The sequence below is a fragment of the Panicum virgatum genome, chromosome 8K, assembly GCF_016808335.1.
Source record: "Panicum virgatum strain AP13 chromosome 8K, P.virgatum_v5, whole genome shotgun sequence".
Taxonomy (NCBI): Eukaryota; Viridiplantae; Streptophyta; class Magnoliopsida; order Poales; family Poaceae; genus Panicum; species Panicum virgatum.
The window spans coordinates 50,141,674-50,165,345 of NC_053143.1; the positions used below are offsets into that span (position 1 = coordinate 50,141,674).

A 23,672-nucleotide genomic window follows, 5' to 3' on the forward strand; every position below is an offset into this window, starting at 1 on the left:
GGATTCTATTAAAATCTAACGGTCTAAATTAATTAGAAGAGTCCATATTAAATTTAGGGGTCTAGAAATTCACACGTTAAACTAAAAAGAGAAGGATTTGCACCGTCGGATTTTATGAAGATCTAATGGTTCAAAGTAATCATAAAAATCCATGTTAATTCAATAAAGATGCAGCGAGAGCTGTCTTCTACGTGCGGGGATGTGTTTCCAGGTGGCCGGGAGGTTGCTTCAGTGCTTCGCAGGACGGCTCGCTTGATCTGGTGGGAGGCATGTGTGCATCTCTGTATCGTCGTGATAGTCCCTGGATCGGTAGCTATCACATACAGAACTCATTTCAATCGAATATTACAGATATAACTCACGTTTACAACATCACATGGATTTAATTATTACATAATCCAAAGGATTGTACTACGATTCTCAGAGTACAAGCCCCTTGGGCTAAAAGAAAACAAACAGAAAGCGGAAACGGTGTCTAGTCTTCTGGGCAACTTCATCTTCACGAATTCTCTCCACAGGCAGCTCGGAGTGTAGCTCGGGCCATCCTTCACATCTTTTTTTCTTCATCGTCCTGTCGACTCCTTCACTCGGATCCTGCATCTATCAGGCTATCCCCAATGACGGGATAGGTTCACGTCACCATCCGTATGCAAACTTTATGTGGATGCAAACGGTATAAGAGTAATGCCAAGGATAGGCTGTGGTTTCTTATGCAAGCAATATATGTATAAGTCATCCAAATCACCTTTCAACACGGGCAGCCCCGGCAACCCGGACTCCCGGTCTCCTATCTTCCACTACAACTGTCTCAACCCTAGGTCGGTGCGGAAACTCCCTCTCCCCGCACCTCAGCTGCTATCCAAGCAGGAAAGTGGACTAGAGGGAGGTAGAAAAGTATATGTGGATCTAACTACATTTGTGGGGCCAGATCCAGAGTTGTATATGATCGAGTACGCGGCTATACGTATAGTTTTCACCCTGCAGGGGTTGTACACCTGTACCCACTCGCCCCGTCGCCAGCCGACCCGTCGGCCGACAGGCTCCGAGGCACCAGTCAACGAAACTAACGGCTACGGCACCATCCTACTCCCGGTCTGGGGCGCGTCCTCCCGCAGAAGGTAGCCCGGGGCTGTGAAGCTATCTAGAATGGAATCTCCATGGATCCTGCAATCAGGGGCGATAGGGTCCTGCCCTCTCCCCCTGACACTGAAACACTATCCTCCAGCAGTAATGGTGTCGCGCATAGCTAGCTCGGGTTGGGTCCCCCCTCATAAAGGATAAGTGGTGTGCACGTTTGACAAAGTTCCGTCACTAGGGCCACAAAGTCAAGTCCTTCATCCAGCCGAGGCGAGCGTCTTCGTCCAAAGTAGCATTCCGTCAACACGGTCTGCAATCGATACCCAATACAAGTATCTCCTCCAAAACTACACCTCTACTATGTTCCCACAGGAACGGTCTAGCACCCGCCATAGGTGCCCGTCACCCATCACAGGTGCTCACAGGATCGTGCCCAACACACAATCCCCGGCTCCTGATCCGAAGATTAGGGAAAGGGTCCACTCGCCCCTGCTGTAACCTAATCACCAACACCCATATATGTGGAGGCATCTTCCAGTAAGCAAGGATTATCACATCATATATTCCAATACCCCAAATCTCACTCATAGTAGCAATAGCATACAACCAATCACATCTAAGCATGGGAATCAAGGAATACGGTAAATAAATGGCCATGCAAGCTCATCTCATCACACTCAATTTGGGAGCGTAGCATATCTAGCAAGCAATGCCTAATAGGTATTCAATCGCGGATGGGCGTGAACCTGATAGTCCTTCGTAGTCTTCCTTGATCTTTGACGTCTTCTAGTCGTTCGGTACATCCTTCTGGGTCCTCCGGGTGTCGAGGTAGTCCTTCTGGATCTTCTAGTCGTCCGGGACGTCGGTCAACTCCTCCACATCAGGACCTAATCGTAATTATATATAAATACAAGGACCAAAGTGCGAGAATGGACAAAACAGGCTCAAAAGAGATCCAACTCACAACAAAATCTATTCTAACGCGTAGATCATATTTTTAGAAGAATTATGAAACTAGTTTCATATTTTTCGGAACTACGGTTGAATTACTATGAATTTTCTAAGATTAAAGCCTTTTCTGGAATTAACAAATGATTATCAAAAAAGAAAAAACACAAAGGTGACACGTGGCAGCACCAGAGCGTGCCACGTGGCATGATGATGTCAGCATGACGTCACCAGGTGGGTCAGCTCTACTGACGTCAGCAGTGGGCCCTGCTGACGTCATCGTTGACCAAGTCAATGTTGACCATTGACTGGTCAACCGGGTCAGTGGGGTCCGCAAGTCAGTGGGTCCCGCTGGTCAGTCGCACATCAGACACTTACAAGCGGGGCCCGCGTGTCAGGTTAAACCAGAAGAAGGAGAAAAGGAAAAAGGGTTATTGGGCCGGAAGAGATCTGGCAGCCCAACAAGGCTCGGCTCGCACAGGTGGGCGGCTCGGCCTGCGGCTTGCAGGCCGACTGGGACAGAGGCTCAGACGTGACGGGCTGGCTCGGCATCGGCTCGGACGAACTGGGCTAATAGGGCAGTGGCGGCCCAAACCTTCTTTCTCCTTCTCTTTTCTTTCTCTTTGCTTCTTTCTTCTCTGGTTGACGGGGCTGGCCCACCTGTCAGTGTCTCCTCCCTTCCTTCCTCTTCTCCTCTGCTTCCTCCCACAGTGGACATGACCGCCGGGCTTCAGTGGCAGCGACGAAGCGGTTGCAGGTCGTCGGCGAGGAGGGGTAGAGGCGGTGAGGTGGTCGCGCGTCCCGTGGTGAGGGCGAGGCAAGGGTCTGGCCTTGAGGGCGACGATGGCTCGGTGGGGATCCCCGGCGGTGCTTCACGGCGGCAAGGTAACGGCAGAGCGGGGACAACGGGGGCGAACTAGGTTCGCGGCGGCAGCACAAGGACGGGGTCGCGATTCGTCAGAAGGCCAACACCGGAATGCGCACGCGAGCCCTTGGCAAGGCCGAGGCAGCGGCGCAGCGATTGGATCGGGTCAGCAGGTCGGGTGTGTGCGCGCGAGCGCGATGCGGGGGTGCGCGTGGCTAGGGCAGAACAAGGCGTGCGCACGCGTCGGGCGTGGACACGGCGCAGCGGGACGCACCTCGCGGCGAGGTTGGGTGGAGAGGCATGCGCGCTCGTGCGTGCGCCTGGGATACCAGAGCGTGGCACGGCAGCGCGGAAGGCATCGACGGAGCAGAGCATGAACGACGTCAAGGAAAAGGCAGGGCCAGTGCGTGCACGTGGTCTGGCAAGGTGGCAGAACATGGTGAGGCCGACTGCGCGGCAGGTCTAACGGTAGCGAGTCGCGTGCGCACGGGGTCCGGCATTCCGGGCCCGAGGCGCCGACGTCGAGGCACAAGTGAGGCTTTCGTGCGCGTTCGCGAGCGGAACGCGGGCGTTCCCGGTCCACCGCGACGCAGTGAGGGCCATAGCAGGGCTGGGTTGTCGAGGCGGAGTTGGAACGTGATGGTGGTGCAGCAAGCACGCCATATGCGTCGCGCTAGGTGTGCGTGGGCTTGGACTGGTGGCTGCCTGCAAGGTGTTCAATGAAATGCCCAAAAGAGCTGGCCTTGCGACGATGCGGCTGTGTTCATGTCCAGGAGGTCGTGGCAAGGCTCGGTTTCTCTATGGCTGTGCGTGTGCGTGTTGAGGTGTTGGAAAAAGGGTGACCTTGGGCGGTTTCCATGAGCTTGCGCGTCGGGCATGGCCATGGCAAGGCCATGGCGTGGCCACGGCGGTGGTGCAACGCCACGAGGACAAACGACGGCGGTCTGCAGGGTGGAACGTGGCGCGTTGGGTCCCTGCAAGTGGAAAAGATAGGACAGGGTGCTATGGCTTTCTACAAATGGTTCATCGGCATGTCGCCGGCAACACACAGGGACTGGAACGGAGGCTAGGAAAGGCGACCTACCGATTCGGGTTGGGGACGACGAGAACGATGCAGTGACGAGGTGAGGCCGGGCGAGGTCGCAGTCGTGCCGTGCCGAGCTGCTGCGTTGACGACGGCGTACGGGGCGCAGGCATGGTGAAGGGGCTCCGGTGGCGACGTCCTCGTCACGCCCGGCCCTGGGCGTAGCAGCGGCGTCCCTGGGTGTCGGCGTCGCCGAGCGGCGGCTCCTCCTCCTTGGCTTGACGACGATGGCGGCGATGTGGTCCAGCGCGTCCTCCTCCTTCTCCCCTGCTTCTTCTTTTCCCCCTCACGACCCTCTCTTCCTCTCTGTTCCAAGAAGCGGCGGCGGCTTGGGGGAAGAGGAACTCGGCGCCTAGGGTTCCGAGGGCGGCTGCAGCGGGTCTTTTAGGCGGCTGGCTAGGGCACGGACGCCGATGGACGGCTGGGGCAGCTCGGCGCGGACACCCGGGACGCGTGGCTCGCATCTAGCTGCGGCGCGGGGGATTGGGCTTGGCGCTGGGCGAGCAGGCGGTCAAGGGAGCAGGGGAAATGCAAAAAGAGGCGGTTCAGGCGGGCAGGTGCTAGCTGGGTGGCGCCTCCACCGATTTGGCGTGGAGTGGGGAGGGCGCGCGCGCGGTGCCGCGCTGGCGGAGTCGGGGAAAAGGCGAGATGGAGGAGGAAGAGGAACAGAGGAGGGCGGCTGCCAGGTGGGGTCCGCCTGTAAGCGATACAAGGAGGAGAGGTGGTGTGGGGGTCTGTTGGGCTGGTTGTGTTGGGCCGCGGGGTAGGTTCTTGGGCCGTGCAGAGTGGGCTGCGAGGCAAGCCAAAAGGGCAACTAGGTCAAGTTGTGTGCAGGCCTCTTATGACCTTTGGGCTGAACCGGGTTTTGGGTCGACGCTAGGTCTAGGTGGGTTGGGCTAGACCGAACTGGGTCGGGTTTGGTCTCGCGGTCTGGGTCACAGATTTAATTTGAATGGATCATTTCAAATTAAATCCCACACAACATGATTAGCATTTGAATTTAAATTGAGGGGCACACCTCAATTTAAATTCCACACAATTTTCAAGCAAGAAAAACAAACCCAAATCGAATTCGAGTAAACAAGGTAGAGCCAATAAAATTCAAGTAACTCCAAATATTTTCACACTAGCAAAAATAATTCCTTAATTCAAATCAAAGTTTTAATTTACTAGGAATTTAGAGAGGTATAATTCCTACTTAGATGAATTATTTACAGCACCAACACAAAAAAAAATTGAAATCCACATTTTTCGACTTTATAACATTCCGGAAAAATCCGAGATATTACAATCACACTGTTTCATACTGGTGCCACAAAACCACACGAGAGGACAACGGTGTTGCAGCGGCGAGCTAATAAGGCAGACGGGAACGGGAGGATGCACGCGGCATGTGTGCATCATGCATTCATGTGTGCATCTGCACGCTTGCCGCCCTGAAGAACAAGCCCAGCTGCGGCAGTGAGCGGGATTGGATTGATTGCCGAGAGCCCGAGACACACACGGACGGGCCGCACACACGGGCAACAAGAGTTCATGCAGCCGCAGCACAGCAGTAGGCAGTCCCAGTATGGCGGATGCAGCAAAACAATGGAGGGGCCTAAGCTCCTCCCTCCTCAATCTCTCCATTTTTTCTTATGGTTGACGTGAAATCCTGTCGACACATCGAATGCGCTAGATCGTGCGGGTCGCGAACAGACCGAATCGCCGTGAGGCTGCGCAGACCGGTTTAGCTACCCTGTCAAATCGGATTCCTCGGGTTTGGCCTAGATCGATCGTTTGATAGGGGATAACTACCACGCTTATGTGATAGAGGACGGTTAAGTTTACTTATAAACCAGTAAAAGGATAACTAACACACTTACGTGATGAAAAATAACTACAATTATTAAAATATTTCATATACCATAACATATTATTTACCTATGTGTACTTGGAAAGAGACCAGTCAATAAATAAAATAAAAGTATATGGAGTTCACCCATGACAACATAACCTGGCTTGGCTTAACACAATTATTAAAATATTTCATATTCTATAGCATATATATATGTGTGTACTTGAAAAGGTACCGATCAATAAATAAAATTATAGGACTCGGATAAGAAAAAGATTCCAGCCAAGTAAATAAATAGATGACCAACTAGCATATTTCAAACAACAACATAACCTATGAGGCATTTTGCACATCTTGATCGCTTGCGTTCCTGCGCCAGGTTGTTTTGATTTCTTTCTCGGCCGATACTCCACTTCCCAAGAATTCAAGTCGCTCCCTGCGCATCCCAGCCGGAGCCGTGGCGTGTCCTAGCCGGAGCCGCCGTGCTGTTGCCGCAGCCTTGTGGGCAAACGCCGCACGACATGACCGGAGCAGCTGCTCCAATCACACGCCAACAAAAAACATGAGCCTGCAGCCGACAGGATAACCCTGGGAGGACTCGGGCAGTCGAGCTACACAGTGAATTTCTCCATGAAGGGCATCTGATGCGGAAAATGCTAACCGATTTCAAATGTATGGATAAAGAAAATGTGAGAGGGAAAAATCAGCAGAAATAGCCGGAGAAATTAGAAGTCCAAGAAAAATATTAGAGACACCTGCAAAACACACCTGGAAATATCCATTGCTGATATGACACAACTCTAAAGTGGGCTAATTTATGTGATGAGATGAGCCAAGAAAAATAAAACAAAAATCAAAGTGAAAAAAAACCACGGCTGGCCCAAATAAAAAACTTTATCCATCTGAACTTCTTAAAGAAACATTTATATATTAATATACCATATATATAAAAGATTTTGCAAAGAAAGGCTAAATAAAGATTCAAAATATTATAAGGCATAAATTAAAGCAAGTTAAAAGTTGTAGCCTTCTGCAACATCACTACCACATTTATATAAATATATATTTAATAACTACATATAAAAAACTTTGTAAAAGAAAAAAATGTATTCAAGGTGACCACATCTTACAATTAACCATCGGACTTACATGCTAAAAAATGCACCAATGTTCAAGGCGATCCAATATTAAAATTAATCTCCAAATTGAGACATTAAAAGGTATATGAGAATATGCCAAAGGGATATAGAAAAAAAATGAAAATTCAATATCATTCCGTCAAGAAAAATTATAAAAAACTAGCTACTCGCGCTATTAGCGCGGGCCACCTTGCTAGTTTAACAATATTTGAACAAATTTTTTAAATAAAATGAGTGGTCAAATTTGATGTCAAAAAAGTTAAACGACGACTTTATTTGAAACTGAGGGAGTGCTAACGTGACGCTAGTTTGGGATGGTTTTTGCACGACGACTTGACCCCGCGCGGCCACCAACCGGCGGCGCAAGGCGTTATTGGGCTTCACCTCGAGACACTCTATTTAATGTAGGCCCTGACGAGGCATTGCATGTCAATCCGGAACTGTACATGTGAACACTGATAAACTATACTTGCCCACCATGTGATTGTGATCGTCGGTTTCCAATAATCAACAACACCCCGCAAGGTGCTTTCTGGATCAGGATATGGTGGTAGCCCAGTAATCGTTCAGAACAGGGAGCAAATTAAAGCAGGGATGCCCATGCTCGGTATATGATTGGAAAATTTCGGATTTCGACACGTAATCCTAGCGCCCACCTCAATCGCCCAAGTTAGTAAGGATGGGCATGGGTCAGTTGGGCGTTCGAGCAGGGCTGGGTCTATAATTTTAAGGGTCTCCGGGCAAGCAAAAAGATAAGGATCCGTTAAACTAATTTTTAGTGTCAAAATTACAATATGTAGTATGAATAATAAAAATTACTTTGCAATTATGTATAGCTCATAAAATATAACAATAGTGTAACAAAAAACTAATAATAACTATTATGATTACCTCAAATAAAAATATAATACTTCAGTTCCTTGTAAAAAACTGACTTCGGACATTTCTTGATGCAAAATCTACAAGAACTGTATCCAGATTAAGTGTCATCCAAAATATCCTTTTCAATGCTACACATAGCCAAGCCATTCAATCTTTCTCGTAACATAGTTGATCTTAAACAATTTCTCAACAGTTTCAATTTGGATAAACTTCTTCCGGCTTATGCTACTGTCACTGGAATAGTTAAGAGAATCCGATAAGCCATGGAGATATTTGGATAGCAATCTGCAATTTTAACAAACTGAAGAATCTCAGTTGATGACATCAATTCTTCTAGCAAAGATGCTTGCAATACTTTTAATTCAGAGAAAAAATTCATCCAAATCAACATCAGCCATGTTATCTTGAGAAAAAGACTACACAAAACTAGTGCAACACTTTCGTAGATTATTATCATCCAAGGACTTCAGATTTACCGAGATAAATAAGAAACCAAATATTTTTTCAAACTTCTATAGCTGTTCCTCACTGCTGCACTTCGTGTTCTCATTCTTACATCAAAACGTATCAGTTGTCGAGTTCAATTACCTGTAAGAAAACAGCTGGACCTCCTTCACAATAATTCACTGTGGATTAATATGTACAAGTATCAAGTCACTATCATACTTGCATTTGCTGTTAATGCTGCAAGGCGACTCTTTAGGCCTGCTGGAACTTCCTTTCCTAAATCACTGTAAAGATTCTGCAGGAAAGAAAATATCATTGTTAAGAAGACTAATTAGGAGCTTCCTGTCCTAATGCATTGGAGGTCAAAATTGAAATTAGATTTGTACCAATATCAAGTCATTGGTTAGTTCGCCTAACTGGTCAACACGCTCATGTAAGCCCCTATTTGCTTGCTGCAATTGTCGATTTTCTTCAGCCATGCTTCGATAAGATGCTGAATTTGATGATGCAACAGATTTTTCCTTAGCAGCAGACAGAACATCAGCCTTTTTAACAGCACCATTTGCAATGGCTACACGTCCATGGCGCATTCCACCAGAAATTTTATACAATACTTTTCCATCCAACTCTTGCTGTCCAGAATTTTCTGTAGACTTTGCAGCATAGTCATCCTATATATAAAGCAAAAGATATCCTTAATGAAAAGTTGCATGCATCTGAACAAGTTTGGAATAGTAGCAACAATTGAAGTTGTAACATGCTTGAGAACTGGAAACACATTCAAATAATTGGTACTGAACAGTTTGGAACAATAGCAACAATTGAAGTTGTACCATACCACAATCTTTTGTGCTTTGCGGCTAACCATTGGAGCAGTTCGGCCATTTTCATCCATATTTTTAATGTAAACTCAGGGCCAAAATTTTCACCCTACAACATAAGTAATTGAGTGAGCATTGGAAGTATCAATTTTCTTCAAAATCCCATAGACAAAAGAAAAAAAAAAGACCACATACCAGAATTTGCCTTGTCTCCCCAAATGGTCTGGATCCTCCATGATTGATTTTGAGCAATATCATCTGAAGAAAAGCGAGATTCCTGGCCTCTCTTTCGTTTTTTGAGGAAATTTTCTGAGCACCAATAACGACAAAGCTTAGGCCATACAGCATTACTACACCATTTCTGTTTGCCATCCAAATATTCTTCATAATTAAGCTCTATTGGCCGTGCCAGCTTGTCATCTATTTTCTGGTTCAACTTCTTCATGTAGTACACCTTGACAGCATCAACTCGAGCCTGGTACATCATGTCCTTCACCCTTTTCTTTAGATAGGTGTCAAGAACACGGTCAGCTTCTTCCTCTTTTCCTATATTGACCTCAAATAAACGCTACATGTGGAAAAACATGTCAAATGTCAAGTGCAAACAAACTTGAATTAAACAGATATGTACTACAATTATAAAATTTGAGGTCTTATGTATCAAATAATCCTAACTAATTAGCTGTTACAGATTTTTATTGAGAATGATTATCATGTGCCAAGAGTATAAAATATATAAATTAAATCAAGGTATCTTAGTGAACAATGACAGCAACACTTTTCGAGTAGCCTGCCAAAATACATGTTACTTACCCAAAATTCAGAAAGCACACGGTCGCCTGCTGTTTGTCCCAAATCATCCTTTCTCGATAGGAAGTAATCAGCCCACTCTAGTGCCGGACGGGTCCTAAGGACTACACCATGCTCATTCTTGTCCTGCACCAAGCCCGGGTATTCTCTCTTGATAATGACCACAAGTTGAGAAGTGTACTTGTAGCTCGACCCACGACGATCGAGATATTCAAATTGCCTATACAGCAGTGCATAATATAGGTCAGTAGTTATTATTAAATGACTCACATGTAAATAAATATGCTGCATTATTGTTAACACAATTTTGTACTCACATGTCACCAAGTGGTTCGAGGAGCACCTTTCGGCCACGGACTGGCATTTTTAACTTTGTTAGGCACCCCTGCTTCCTCCCTCTTTGCTTATCTCCATGTATAGAACTCATAGGTCCTGAATCTTTAATCCTTTGGGAGGGATTACCAGCAGCTGTTGTCCTTTGGGAGGCACCATCACATGAGTTCGTATGGGAAGTGTTCCTTTTTGACTGAACATTGCTGTGTCGAAAGCTACTCACCATCTGCACTAGGGAATTAAAGTGTTAAAATATCAATGTATTAAGTTATCCCATGTTTGCTGCCTATAACACAATATTAGAAGAACATACTCAAAGAAATCATCCATCTCAGGTATGTTAGTGAATATGTACAAGAGAGCAGCCTTGTACTCTTCGCTTGAGAGCTCACGGGTACCTCTTGGGCTAATACATCGACCCGGGTACTGAAAAACTTCAAGGTCACATACAGTTTCAAATGCGGAGGCACCATCATCATAACGAGGCATCTTGTTTTTAATTGACCGAGCGCTAGCTTTAAAACATAAGGATAGATGATTTGTAGCCTCTTCAACTAGAGAAGCCTCAACAATGCAACCCTCAACACGTGCCTTATTTCTTACTTTCTTCTTAAGTTTGTAGATAAACCTACGCATTGAGAAAAATATATCACACATAACTGGATTATGTACACAGAATTTTTACTGCTATAGTACTGATTTTCAGATTTACCTCTCATATGGATACATCCAACGGGCTTGGAAGGGACCTCCTAATCGTGCCTCATAGGGTAAATGGATGATTAAATGTTGCATAGGATTGAAAAAACCAGGAGGAAAGATCTTCTCTAGTTTGCAAAGAAGCACCGGAACATTACATTCTAGGGAGCGAACAACATCTTTACTAAGCTCTTTAGAACACAATTGCCGATAGAAACAACTGAGCTCAGCCAAAGAATGCCATATATGCTCCGAGAGAAATCCATGGAATGCAACAGGGAGTAAACGTTCAACAAAGATGTGATAGTCATAACTCCGCCTATGCTGACTGGAAGATTCTCTCTCTCTCCTGAGTCGTCTCAGCATAGCCGGTCCCAAGCCCGGGTAAAGGAGGAGGGTTGTGTTAGGTTTTGGCAAACCAGCATAAAAAATAGCCACTCTAATGGATTTGAAACCCACAAAAAACTCGTTGGGGCGTAACCTTCTTAGCGACGCGCTACATCGGAACCCGGGTGTGGTGATAAATGGGCAAGGGCCGGGTCGCCATCCCCCCAAGGGCGCGTCGGATCGTGACCTGGGTACGATGATAAGTGAGCAAGGGTCGGGTCGTCACCTGAATGGCGCGCTACATTTACGCCCGGGTGTAGTGAAAAATGAGCAAGAGTCTTCGCACTTCCCTCGACGGGTGCGAAGGGTAAGGAAGCTAGCCGAGCCAACTAAGATTCGTATAGGTAGCTGGAACGTAGGGTCCCTAAGGGGTAAGTTGCGAGAACTAGTTGATGCAGCAATTAGGAGGCGTGTAAATATTCTATGCGTTCAGGAGACTAAATGGAAGGGCCAGAAGGCGAAGGAGGTTGAGGATACTGGCTTCAAGCTTTGGTACACAGGAGCAACTCCGGGTAGGAATGGTGTAGGCATCTTGATTGATAGGAGCCTTAAGGATGGGGTCGTAGAGGTTAGAAGGCAAGGCGACCGGATTATCCTAATCCGATTGGTAGTTGAGATTCGGTTTTGAATGTGATCAGTGCCTATGCCCCTCAGGTAGGCCTTAGTGAGAGCACCAAGATGCAGTTCTGGGAAGATCTAGATAGCATGGTTAGTACCATGCCTACCAGCGAGAAACTCTTCATAGGAGATCTCAACGGCCATGTGGGTGCGACTAATATAGGGTTCGGCGAGTGCACGGGGGTTTTGGGTATGGTAGCAGGAGTCAAGAGGAGGAGGATGCGTTGAACTTCGCGTTAGCCTACGACTTGTTGATAGCGAATATCGTGTTTGAGAAGAGGGAATCCCATCTTGTGGCGTTTCGTAGTGGACAACACTCGAGCCAGATCGACTTTATCCTTGCTAGGAAGGAGGATAGACGTGATTGCTTAGATTGTAAGGCAATACCTTAAGGAAAGGATGCTAGGTGAGGAGCCTTGGGAAGGAGAAGACGCAGATAACATGTGGCTAAAGATGACAACATGTGTTCGGAAAGTGGCCTCAGAGGTGTTTGGCGTGAGTAGGGGAGGCAAACATGAGGGGAAAGACACCTGGTGGTGGAATGACGAGGTGCAAAGGGCTATTAAGGAGAAGGAGTGTTTCAAGCGCCTACAGCTTGACAAGAGTGCAGCCAACATCGAGGGCTATAAATTAGCGAAGGGGGTTGCAAAGCGAGCTGTGAGTGTAGCAAAGGGTAAGGCATATGATGACCTGTATCAGCGGCTAGGCACAAAAAAAGGGGAGAAGGGCATTTATAGGATGGCTAGGATCCGCGAGCGGAAGACAAGAGACATCAACCAAATCAAATGCATTAAGAATGGGACAGATCGACTGCTAGTGGAGGATGAGGAGATCATGGATAGATGGAGAGAGTACTTCGACAAGTTGTTTAATGGGGAGAGTGAGGGCCCTACCCTTGAGTTAGATGACTCTTTTGACGATACCAACAGACGTTTTGTGAGGAGAATTCATGAGATAGAGATCGGGGAGGCTTTGAAGAGGATGAAGGGAGGTAAAGCGATGAGCCCTGATGGTATCCCCATTGAGGTGTAGAGATGCCTAGGAGATAGAGCAATAGTATGGTTAACTAAGCTTTTTAATCACATTTTTCGGTCAAACAAGATGCCGGAAGAATGGAGGAGAAGTATATTAGTACCTATCTTCAAAAACAAAGGCGATGTTCAAAGTTGTACTAACTACCGTGGGATTAAGCTAATGAGCCATACGATGAAGCTTTGGGAGAGGGTTATCGAGCATCGCCTAAGAAGAGTGACAAGTGTGACCCAAAACCATTTTGGGTTCATGCTTGGAAGGTCAACCATGGAGGCGATTTTCTTAATACGACAATTGATGAAGAGATATAGGGAGCAGAAGGACTTGCACATGGTCTCCATTGACCTTGAGAAGGCATATGACAAAGTACCGAGAAATGTCATGTGGTGGGCCTTGGAGAAGCACAAAGCAAGGTTTTAAAAAACGCTAGACGCTAGGTGAACGCTAGCCTATGGTTTAGAGTTTTTTGTGATTAAACATAGATTAAACGTCTTTTGTGATTAAACGACACTGTGATTAAACGCAACGCTAGGCCAAAGATTAGAGTTTAATCAAGATTAAACGTATTTTTAAAATGTTTTTTAAAACAGGGGCACAAAGTCCAAACTAAGTACATTACCCTCATTAAGGATATATACAAGGATGCGACGACGTTTGTCCGGACATGTGATGGCAACACCACTGACTTTCCTATTAACATAGGCCTACACCAGGGGTCAGCATTGAGCCCTTATTTATTTGCTTTAGTGATGGATGAGGTCACAAGGGATATACAAGGTGAGATCATTTGGTGTATGCTCTTTGCTGATGATGTGGTGTTAGTTGACGAGAGCAAGGCAGGGGTTAATAGGAAGTTAGAGCTGTGGAGACACAAGTTAGAGTCGAAAGGGTTCAGACTTAGTAGGACCAAGACCGAGTATATGATGTGCGATTTCAGCGCGACTAGGCATGAGGGGGGAGACGTTAGTCTAGATGGGCAAGTGGTGGTCCAGAAGAATACTTTTCGGTATTTAGGATCAGTGCTACAAAAAGATGGCGACATTGATGAAGATGTTAGGCATAGAATTTCAGCTGGCTGGTTGAAATGGCGGCAAGCTTCTGGCATCCTTTGTGACAAGAGGGTGCCACAAAAGCTAAAAGGCAAATTCTATAGGACAGCAATTCGTCCGGCGATGTTATACGGTGCTGAATGTTGGCCTACAAAAAAGCGACATGTCCAGCAACTGAGTGTAGCAGAGATGCGAATGTTGCGGTGGTTTTGCGGGCACACAAGGAGGGATAAAGTCCGGAACGAAGTTATTCGGGATAGGGTCGGGGTGGCACCAATTGAGGAGAAACTTACCCAGCATCGGCTGAGATGGTTTGGACATATCCAACGAATGCCTCCTGAGGCGCCAGTGCGTAATGGGGTTCTTGAGCGGGTCGATAATGTAAAGAGGGGTAGAGGTAGACCTAAACTGACGTGGGATGAGTCGGTTAAGAGAGACCTTAAGGATTGGAATATCTCTAAAGAGATAGTTTTAGATAGGAGCGCTTTAAGACTAGCTATCAATGTGCCTGAACCTTGAACTTATTTCTTTCGGGTTTCATCTCTAGCCTACCCCAACTTGCTTGGGAAAAAGGCTATGTTGTTGTTGTTGTTGTTGTTGTTGTTGTAAAGATGTGATAGTCATGACTTTTTAGGCCTAGAATCTTCCTTTGCAATAGGTTAACACCACGTCTGATGTTTGCCGCATATGCATCAGGGAACTTCAAATCTTGAAACCATTGAAGGATGGTAATCTTGTCACTTTTGTCCTCAATGCAGAATGGAGCTCTTGGCTTATCCCACTTCCCATTGCTCTTTCTTACCAATTTCAAAGAAGGCCGGCTACAAATCTCAGCTTGATCTAGCCTAGCTTTTACATTATCTTTGGTCTTGTTTGGTATGCCAAAGCATGTGTTCCATACAGCTTCACCCAAAAATTTTTTCACTGTGCATCAAGTCAATGTTGTGTGAGAGCATTAACTTTGGAAAGTATGGAAGTGTTCGAAAGCAGCTCACAAAAGTCCAATTGTGCAGTTTACCAAAACTATTTGTATCAGCTACAAGATTGTGCACTTGAGCATGCATTTCCTCCCCTGTTAAGCGCCTAGGCTGTTCCTCAAGCACCCATGTGTTCTTACGAAATGCATTTGCTTGTTTTCTAAATGGGTGATTTTTAGGAAGGAAGCGTCTATGACAATCAAACCAGCAAGCCTTACGACCATGACGGAGTGTAAATCCTATGCAACCATATCCACATGGACATGCCAATCTTCCATGGGTGCTCCATCCAGCAAAGTCCCCATAAGCAAGGAAATCATGCACTGACCAAAGAAAAATTGCCCTCATTGGAAAGTTATGCTTCACTAAAGCATCCCATGTATTGAGCCCTCTCCACAGTTGATGAAGTTCATCAACTAATGGCTGCATTAGAATATTAAGTTTTGTACCAGGATGCTTAGGACCAGGGACAACAAGGGCAAGGAAAATATACTCAGGTCTTAGGAGCACACCTGGGGGAAGATTTAATGGAGTTACAAATACCGGCCAACAAGAGTATGTGGCAGCAGTCAAACTGAATGGTGTGAAACCATCAGTGGCAACAGCAAGCCTCACATTTCTTAAATCATTTCCGAAGTCTGGAAAGTCAATATCAAATTGCTGCCAAGCCTCTCCATCACAAGGGTGCTTCATTATACCAGATGTGAATCTATTGTGCGACTGCATTAGCTTGGAAGTTTCCACATGTCCATACAACCTTTGGAGTCTATCTGTAATAGGGAGGTACCGCAAAATTTTGCGTGCAACTTTCTTCTGACCTTCCTTATAGCGATTAGCATGACAAAAGTCACATATTTCTTTGTTCTCATTATCTTTGTAGAAAAGCATGCAGTTGTTGTAGCACACATCGATTTTGACATATGGCATATGAAGACCGTCTAACATTTTCTTTGACCGGTAGAAATTTCGTGGCAACTTAGAATCTGAAGGAAGGAGTTCATGGATTATGTCTAAGACATCATCATAATGGGCAATTGACATATTGTACATTGACTTCACCGCAAGCAAGCGAGCTACTGCAGAAAGAGATGAATGATCTGTTTTCTCATGCACCTTTTCATCCGCACTAGCAACCATTCTATAAAAGGCTTGGGTAGAGGATGATGGCTCTTCATCTAGTGCTGGTGGACATTCTCCAACCAGATCAGATAGCATATGGTCCATATGATCAACTTCATTCAGACCCTCATCATTAGCTACAGGGCTACATTCATCATGACTAAAGACATTCTCACCATGCTCTGTCCATATTTCATAACCTTCTCTAAAACCATATTTACACAAGTGAATCTCTATAGTTTGCCTTTTGGGTCTAAAGTAGTTCCGACACAGGGCACAAGGACACTTAATGGTATCATTTTCAGCCACACCCGGTAAAGAGAATGCAAAATTCAAGAATTCAGTTGTTTGATAAATCCATTCGTTAGATGGTATCATGTTCGTGGCATTTCGAGTATCTCTGTGTTCGAAATCAGAAAAATGCATCTTATTAAGCTATCTCAACACATCTTTCAAACATAAAGCCAAAGCTTGTCCTATCATTCCAGAACAGAAGACACATATGCATACCAAGATAACAAATCTGAACAGATGGTTTATAATCAATGCAAAGATGAACATATATAGGGATTCAAAAAAGCTATATGCAGACAACCCATTACTACAGCAAAACAAAATGAGAACAATAATAAAAATATATGAATATTTAGTAGGTACAACACATTCAGAAATATACCACAAAGAAATTTTACCTTCAACCACAAGGATAATTCAAGCCTCTTCCTTGTGTGTAATCAGCTAATTGACTGCAACACAAATCCTCAGTACATGAGCAATTAAACATGTACCACACAAATAATTCACTATCAGTTGCAATGATGCTCAGCTATACAAAACCAGAACCTGATAGTATTTTCTTTATTGCCTAAATCTGAGTTGCTTGAAGAAGCTTAGCAATTTCATGTGTTACAGTAGTGCAACACAAGTCAGTGTGCAAAATAGTAAACTGGCACCCTCACATACACCTAAATAAACTATATGGTTCTCATTTAAAGACATATCAAAGAATCATGGTTATTTATTCTGCAACTGGTAAATGGCCAAGTGGCCAACTAACAAAGCACAAACAATAATCAAAGGAGCTTCATCTATCAATAGATTCAACAGAAAATACCATGGTAACAAAGAAATTAAGGCATTAGGAATTGAGGCATGGCATCTTAATAAAGGTCCAACGCGAAACACCATTAGGAACTACTTGTCTACCTGCATTCTCATTCATGTAAAAAGCCGACAAAAAAGCAATGACAAGCGGTGACTATCCTAACAATACTTTAAGTGCAGCAGACATATTATCCAAAAAAATATTAATTCAGATTTCATCAACATTGAGGACACAATTATGAAGCACCTTAAGGATTGCAAAATCAACATCAATACCTAAAGGATTGCAAATCTGGAATCTTTGGTCTGGTGATGTGCAGATCCAACAAATTGCCTTTACAGGTTGGGTTCCAGAGGCCTTAACTGCACTTGCAAAATCATGGTATATAGTGGTAACGTGAGACAAAATAGATCAAGACCATAATAAAAATCCTCAGATTAGGAGCGCTGGATAGACCTGGAGGCAGCGCCGGCACCTGGGAGTAGCGCCGTACCTGGGGGCGTCGGGGTTTGGCTGACCCTCGCTGCGGAGTGGCGCCCGGTGGTGTGGGCCCACAAAACCCTAGATGGGTGCGTCGGGTGTTGCTAGCAAAATGCAGAGGGAGGGGGGGTGGGGGTGCGCGCGGCGGCTTTGGTGCGGCCGCCGACGCCACCAGCAGCGACGTCCCTGCCCTCCAGTGAGCTTCAATCAGAGGAAGCAGAAGAGAGGATGGAGGAAGCCAGGGAAGGACGGAGGGGTTTGGGATGGGGAGAAGAGAGAGAGGGTCAGTTGGGATGAGGAGAAGAGAGAGGGTCAGTTGACCTTTTTGTTTTAGCGTTGAAGTCTGGGGAGTGTTTTGGCCTGCCACGGCGCCAAACTTGGTGTGGTATTTCTCTGTTTTTTTAATTTACACTGCTACCGCCTGTGTTGACTGGAAGATTTTTTTTTAATCGTTTCAACATAGCCGGTCCCAAGTCCGAATAAAAGAGGAGAGTTGCGGTAGTTTTTGACAAACCAGCGGAAAAAAAGCCACTCTAATAGATATGAAACCCATAAGAAACTTGTTGGAGCATAAGCCTCTAAGCGACGCGCTACATTAGAATCCGGGTGTGGTGTTAAATGGGCAAGGGCCGGGTCGTCACCCCCAAGGGCGTGTCGTATCGCGACTTGGGTACGATGATAAATGAGCAAGGGTCGGGTTGTCACAGCCTGAGTGCCGTGCTACATCTACGCCTGAGTGTAGTGAAAAATGAGTAAGGGTCTTCGCACTTCCCTCGACGGGTGCGAAGGGTAAGGAAGCTAACTGAGCCAACTAGGATTCGTATTCGACGGGTGCGAAGGGTAAGGAAGCTAGCTGAGCCAACTAGGATTCGTATAGTTAGCTGGAACGTAGGGCTCCTAACGGGTAAGTTGCGAGAGCTAGTTGATACAGCATTTAGGAGGCGTGTAAATATTCTATGCGTTCAGAAGAGTAAATGGAAGGGCCAGAAGGCGAAAGATGTTGAGGGTACTGGCTTCAAGTTTTGGTACATGGGGGCAACATCGGGTATGAATGGTGTCGGTATCTTGATCAATAGGAGCCTTAAGGATGGAGTCGTAGAGGTTAAAAGGCGAGACGATCGGATTATCTTGGTCCGGTTGGTAGTTGGAGTTTTGGTTGTGAATGTGATCAGTGCCTATGCCCCTTAGGTAGATCTTAGTGAGAGCACCAAGAAGCAGTTCTGTGAAGATCTGGATAGTATAGTCAATACCGTGCCTATCAGCGAGAAACTCCTCATAGGAGGAGATCTCAACGGCCATGTGGGTGCGACTAATGTAGGGTTCGAGCAAGTGCACGGGGGTTTTGGGTATGGTAGCAAGAGTCAAGAGGGGGGAGGATGTTTTGAACTTCGCGTTGGCCTACGATTTGTTGATAGCGAATACCCTTTTTAGGAAGAGAGAATCCCATCTTGTTACCTTTCGTAGTGGACAACACTCGGGCCAGATCGACTTTATCTGTAACGACCCGGCCCGGGAGAACGGCTAAGATTTACTCTACATGTTGAGTAAACCACACTTGCTAAATAACTTTCTTGCGCTTTCGTCCTCGCTTCGCGCAAAAGGTCGCAATCAGAGTTATTCAGCTTCCCCGGACCTGGTATTTAAGCTGGTCTGGACTCAACTCAACTTCCAGTACGGGACTAAATTCGCGCCGCTACAGTAGCTGCTACAGTAACTCTGAATTTGGCCCGGCCTATCTGTCCCATGGGCAGTTATATTATCCTTGCTAGGCGGAAGGATAGACGGGATTGCTTAGATAGTAAGGTGATACATGGGAAGTGTGTTGTCCCTCAACACAAGCTTGTGATGGCGGACTTTCATTTTCGGGTACGTGTCCACCGAGACAAACATGCCAAGTTTGCGAGAACGAAGTGGTGGAAGCTTAGAGGGGAAGCAACGCAAATGTTTAAGGAGAGGATGCTAGGTGAGGGGCCTTGGAAAGAAGGAGAAGATGCAGATAATATGTGGCTAAAGATGGCAATATGTGTTCGAAAGGTGGCCTTAGAGGTATTTGGCGTGAGTAGGGGAGGCAAATAGGAAGGGAAAGACACTTGGTGGTGGAATGACGAGGTGCAAAGGGCTATCAAGGAGAAGAAGGAATGTTTCAAGCGCCTCCACCTTGACAAGAGTGCAGCCAACATCAAGGGCTATAAATTAGCGAAAAAGGCTGCAAAGCGAGCTGTGAGTGTAGCAAAGGGAAAAGCGTATGATGACATGTATCAGCAGCTAGGCACAAAGGAAGGGGAGAAGGACATTTATAGGATGGCTAGGATCCGTGAGCGGAAGACAAGAGACATCAACCAAATCAAATGCATTAAGAATGAGACAGATCGACTTCTAGTGAAGGATGAGGAGATCAAGGGCAGATGGCAAGAGTACTTCGACAAGTTGTTTAATGGGGAGAATGAGGGACCTACCCTTGAGTTAGAAGACTCTTTCGGCGATACCAACAGACGCTTTGTGAGGAGAATTCAGGAGACATAGATCGGGGAGGCTCTGAAGAGGATGAAGGGAGGTAAAGCGATGGGCCCTGATGGTATACCCATTGAGGTGTGGAGATGCCTAGGTGACAGAGCGATAGTATGGTTAACTAAGCTTTCTAATCTCATTTTTCGATCAAACATGATGCCTGAAGAATGGAAGAGAAGTATATTAGTACCAATCTTCAAAAACAAGGGAGATGTTCAGAGTTGTACTAACTATCGTGGGATTAAGCTGATGAGTCATACGATGAAGCTCTTGTTGAGGGTTATCGAGCACCGCCTAAGAAGAGTGACAAGTGTGACCCAAAATCAATTTGAGTTCATGCCTGGAAGGTCGACGATGGAGGCGATTTTTTTAATACGACAGTTGATGGAGAGATATAGGGAGCAGAAGAAGGATTTGCACATGGCCTTTATTGACCTAGAGAAAGCGTAAGACAAAGTACCAAGAAATATCATGTGGTGGGCCTTGGAGAAGCACAAAGTCCCAACTAAGTACATTACCCTCATCAAGGATATGTACAAGGATGCGATGACGTCTGTCCGGACATGTGATGGCGACACTACTGACTTTCCTATTAATATAGGCCTACATCAGGGGCAGCATTGAGCCCTTCTTTATTTGGATGAGGTCACAAGGGACATACAATATGATATCACTTGGTGTATACTCTTTACTGATGATGTGGTACTAATTGACGAGAGTAGGGCAGGGGTTAATAGAAAGTTAGAGTTGTGGAGACGCACGTTAGAGTCGAAAGGGTTCAGACTTAGTAGGACCAAGACCGAGTACATGATGTGCGATTTCAGCGCGACTAGGCATGAGGGTGGAGACGTTAGTCTCGATGGGCAAGTGGTGGTCCAGAAGGATACTTTTTGATATTTAGGATCGATGCTACAAACGGATGGCGACATTGATGAAGATGTTAGACATAGAATCTCAGTTAGCTGGTTGAAGTGGCGTCAAGCTTCTGGCGTCCTCTGTGACAGGAGGGTGCCACAAAAACTAAAATGTAAGTTCTATAGGAAAGTGATTCGTCCAGCGATGTTATACGGTGCTGAATGTTGGCCTACAAAAGGCGACATGTTCAGCAACTGAATGTAGCAGAGATGCGGATGTTGCGGTGGTCTTGCGGGTGCACAAGAAGGGATAGAGTCCGAAACGAAGTTATTTGGGAAAGAGTAGGGGTGGCACCAATTGAGAAGAAACTTACCCAACATCGGTTGAGATGGTTTGGACATGTCCAACGGAGGCCTCCTGAGGCGCCGGTACGTAGTGGGGTTCTAAAGTGTGTCAATAAGGTAAAGAGGGGTAGAGGTAGACCTAAACTGACTTGGGACGAGTCGGTTAAGAGAGATCTTAAGGATTGGAATATCTCTAGAGATGTAGTTTTGGATAGGAGGGCTTGGAGACTAGCTATCAACGTGCTTGAACCGTGATCTTTTGGGGTTTTTTGGGTTTCATCTCTAGCCTACCCCAACTCGCTTGGGACAAAAGACTATGTTGTTGTTGTTGTACCGAATTGTTGCACGGAAAAGGTGGCAGCACTAGCAAAATGTTGGCGCGCTGCCGCACAGTAGGCTCATTTTCCTGTGTGCTGCACTTAAATCTGCAGATAAATCCTAATATTACTGTGTGTTCTATGAAAACCGACAGAGTTATTAATATTTCCCTGTGAGTGCCATGAACCCACAGGTTAATTGCAATTTCCCTGTGAGGATTTGTGGTACCGTCAGAAAAGATGCCTGACACACAGGAAAAAAGTGATTTCCAGTAGTGAGCATCAGCAAGAATAGCAATTAACTCATTCTAAATATAATGGCCAAGATAATGATGATGGATTTCATTACTTTGAATACGCCTAATATGTTCTTGCATCGCAGGATCAAATTCAGTAATCATTTCAACTATGGCTAGAAAATTACCATTGTTACGATGATGAAGTTTCTCATTTGATCCTCGGAACGCTAGATTTTGTTTAGCAAGAAACTTAATAGCAGAAACTATTCTTGCCAAGACCTGTCTCCGGCACTCCTTTTCCTTTGCAATTTCCTGTTTCATTTCATAATCAATTGTTTGATTTTTGCTTAATCTAAGCTGAAGCTCATTCCATGTATTCATGTTTGTCAAATGCTCCACACTGTTCTCATGTGTTTTGAGTTTCTCACTGAGATGCTTCCTATCCCTTACTCCCTCCGACACTAACAATGACTTTGTCCTGATTTGATTTGAACAACTTGCAGCAAAAACAATAAACCTTATCGACAAGTTTAGAATAAATCAACCACTTTCTATCAACAAACTCACCATTAGATAATTTCCTGGAGTAGTAAGCATAAGAAAAATGTCTGCCACTGGGATACTAGGGAATTGCAGATCCATTTCTCTAACAGGTCCTTTCTCAATTAAGGTATCTGTTCTGCTATTGTCAAAGTTGAATTGTCTTGTTCCTCAATATTTGCAGTTTCAGTATCATCTGAAGGATGTAAAGTGTCACCTCCTGGAGCCTTAGTATGATCATTGGCATCAACTTCAACATCTAAATTTTGTTCTACTGTAGCACCTTCATTGGTGTCGACTTCTACAACATATTTCTGGCCCTGATCTTGCCCGGCTTCAGCACTACTTGAAGCTGGAAAAAACTTGTGGAGAGAACCCCTCTACTATTCTACGAGCTGATGTTCTTGTTTTCTTTTTTTTTTCTTTTTTGAGCACCTGACAATAGGCAACATCTAATATAAACAAATAAATACATTGAATTGGCGAACATGTTCCGAGCACGCGATCTGGTTGAGCCTTGCCGGCACAACCCGCAACATCTTCTTCACGACACGCTCATCCTGCATTGCCTCCCCCAACTCGCGCAACTCTGCAGCGAAGGAGCCAATCCTCACAGCAAAGTCTTCCATCGACTCACCGTTCTTGAACGCCATGTTCTCGAATTGCTTGAGGAGATGTTGTGCCTTGGCTTCTTGCACACGCACGTCTCCCATCCGCAGTGACTTGATCGCCGCCCAAGCCTCCTTGACCGTCTTCTTCGCGGCGAGCCCGGACTTCATCTCCGGCGGCACACCATGCAGGATAACAGCTAGCGCTTGTCGATCCTTGCTACGCTTGGTGGTGCCGCTCTCCATGGCATCCTAGAGCTCCATGCCCTCCAAGTTGACTTGTACCTCGAGCGCCCACTCGTGGTAGTTCGCCATTGTCAACTTCAGGATTTCTCCTGTGACGGCGGTGCTGCGCTCCACCACGACCGTGCATGGCGAGCTGCTGGCATCACCCTTCTCACCACCACCGGGCATCGCCATCGCCGCCGGTGCTCTACGTGGGATCACGTGCTTCTTCATCGGCGGCTCTCGTGGTGGACTGATAGAACCACCATAGTGCATGCACCGGCTCTGATACCAAATGTTGGAGCCGCCCAAGACCAATAGCTAGCA

General features: G+C 45.8%; 2 long non-coding RNA genes across 9 annotated transcripts; both read right to left on the reverse strand.

The window, feature by feature from the left end:
• Nucleotides 1-5,958: 5,958 nt before the first annotated feature.
• On the reverse strand, nt 5,959-7,984 carry LOC120645054. The gene is made up of 2 exons (XR_005664092.1): nt 7,842-7,984; nt 5,959-6,452 (listed from the first exon to the last, which is right to left on the reverse strand). It is a non-coding gene; the product is annotated as an uncharacterized LOC120645054 (long non-coding RNA).
• A 42-nt stretch (nt 7,985-8,026) lies between these two features.
• Nucleotides 8,027-18,015, reverse strand: LOC120645053. 8 transcript variants are annotated; one of them, XR_005664088.1, is made up of 11 exons: nt 17,686-18,015; nt 17,505-17,591; nt 16,817-16,870; nt 10,557-10,669; nt 10,228-10,469; nt 9,914-10,130; nt 9,296-9,668; nt 9,118-9,209; nt 8,666-8,950; nt 8,421-8,574; nt 8,027-8,117 (listed from the first exon to the last, which is right to left on the reverse strand). It is a non-coding gene; the product is annotated as an uncharacterized LOC120645053 (long non-coding RNA). The 8 variants fall into 8 exon arrangements; XR_005664087.1 differs by having other exon boundaries at nt 10,557-10,677; XR_005664086.1 differs by lacking the exon at nt 10,557-10,669 and having other exon boundaries at nt 17,723-18,014.
• Nucleotides 18,016-23,672: the final 5,657 nt, after the last annotated feature.